Source organism: Gavialis gangeticus, unplaced genomic scaffold (assembly GCF_001723915.1).
Source record: "Gavialis gangeticus isolate Ggan-Ray unplaced genomic scaffold, GavGan_comp1, whole genome shotgun sequence".
NCBI classification, from domain to species: Eukaryota; Metazoa; Chordata; order Crocodylia; family Gavialidae; genus Gavialis; species Gavialis gangeticus.
In genome coordinates, this window is record NW_017729026.1 from 1791456 (window position 1) to 1793733 (window position 2278).

A 2278-nucleotide genomic window follows, 5' to 3' on the forward strand; every position below is an offset into this window, starting at 1 on the left:
AAAGCCCAGGAGGTGAATGCTGCTACTGCTCACCCTTCCTTTCCTTCCCCATTGTAGTGATAAAAGTTATATCTTAGTGAGGTTCCCTAATAGGAGTTGGGGACAGCGAGATTGTCCCTTAAGGTACGTACACATGTTTATGGTAGCCAGTCTACAAACACAAAGCTTACATTAAGCCAGTGGCTCCCAAACTGTGGGTCATGACCCCAAATGGGGTTGCAACATCAACAGATGGGGTCACAATGGGTTGGGAGTGAGGAGCTATGCTGAGGAAATGGGGATATGCTGAAGAAATGGTGCCATAAATGGGGTCATGCTGAGGAAAAGTTTGGGAAGCACTGTTTTAAGCTGTGTGATTATAGATCAGGTATAGCATATGCACATAATTGCTGGTGCTGGGAGTCATGCTGGGAATCTAATTTAAGTAAATGGGGGGTGGGGGTCAAGGGGGACTAGTGGTCCATTGAGGGAGTTGGAAAGTCTGGGGTAGGTTTCTGGAATTGGGGAGCAGGGCTGTAAGATTGTGGGTGCAGGTGGGGTGGTGGGGGGCTAAAAATAGCCCAAGTAGGGTGGAGGTAGGAAAAATGCAATCCCAGGCCTGGGTTGAGCAGCTGGGCTTTCCTAACCTAGGGGCTGAGCATGGTCATGGGATTGGGCTGACCCATCTTCAGTCAAAGGTAGTTCACCTCCTTAGGTGAGCTAAATTAGATTAGGTCAGCCATTTTTTGCCTAATCTAACCTCTCTGAATATCTACACAGATCAGCACTTAGATTGACATAACCCTAGTTAAGCTGATGTAAGTGTAATGTGTGCATGTACCTTAAGTGATAGAACAGCTAGCTAGTTAGGTAGTTGCAGCCAGACAAAAGAGCTGCAAAGTTGCCTACATCTCCACCATTAAATTTTGCTGTTTTAGTTCTTCTCATTCATGTAGGCCTGTGTTTACTGAACCAGGTGATCACTACACTCAGCCCCACTGAATTCAAAAGCAAGAGAAAGGGAGGTATGTGTGATGACAGCAGGACTCACTCCAAGTTCAGCGCTGTGAGAAAGCAGGGGCTCTGACCAGACCCCTCACTGAGAGAATGTGTGTAGCACAGCCAGCTGCAATGCAGTACCCACTTTGGATTTTCCCCTCTCTGAGATACAGATATCGTATTTTATTTACTGTGTTGGAGTTTTAGCCTTTTAGGTAGAGATTTAGATTGCTCCTCTAGGCTCTTTATGCAAAGAATGGGGAGAGTTAGATGCCTCAAAATAATGATCCAGAGACACTGGAGATACAATAGGGCTGTGCAAAACTTCAGCTGCTGATTCAATTTGGAGGAGATTCAGCCCGATTTGGTGGCCAAATCTGCAAATCAATTTGAATCTTTTAGGCTAAGAAGAGCCCAGAACCCAAGCCTCTAAATTTCTGGGTAAACCTAATTACAGGGCTATTGTGCAAAAAAAATAAAATAAACCTCTCCTCTTTTTCCTTCAGGTCTGTTATTAAGTCAAGGTGAGCCATGTGTTTTGTCCTTGTGCTGAACTCAGTGTTGTTGGTGTGAATTAGGTATTTTCTGATGATACCAAACAGATCAGGCCCTGTCCAGGGTTTTAGATGGAGTTTAAGTGTCTCCCTAACAATGATTTAGATCTCAGTGGCCACATCTACATGAGTGGTGGACTGCACAGTTGTTATTGTGTAGTCATTTAGTACTTGCATAACCAAGTGCTAAATGACAATGCAGTAACCGGCATTACTGCACAGTTGCATCTCCTCATGTTTTTTTTCTGATGGTATTGTGCAGTAGGAATGAGCTGCTGCACAATAGCTCATTCCTATTGTGCAGTAGCATTGCATCGTGGTTAGTGCCCCCCCAGTGCTACAGCACTATAGTGTCTCATGTAGACTCAGTCAGTAGAACTTAAGTGGGATTTAGGCACCTACATGCTTAAACTGGACCACTTCTAAGCATGCTTAGCAGCTCATGTGTAAGTGTCTAGCAAAGCACTGAACAGATGTAGATGCTTAATGCATTTTGATAGTTTCATAGTTTCTAGGGTCGGAAGGGACCTGAGCAGATCATCTAGTCCGACCCCCTGCCATGGCAGGAAAGAGTACTGGGGTCAAATGACCCCAGCAAGGTGTTCATCTAACCTCCTCTTAAAAACCCCCAGGGTAGGAGCCTGCACCACCTCTCTTGGAAGTTGGTTCCAGACCCTAGCTACCCTGACCGTGAAATAGCGCCTCCTGATGTCTAACCTAAATCTACCCTCTGCCAGCTTGTGACC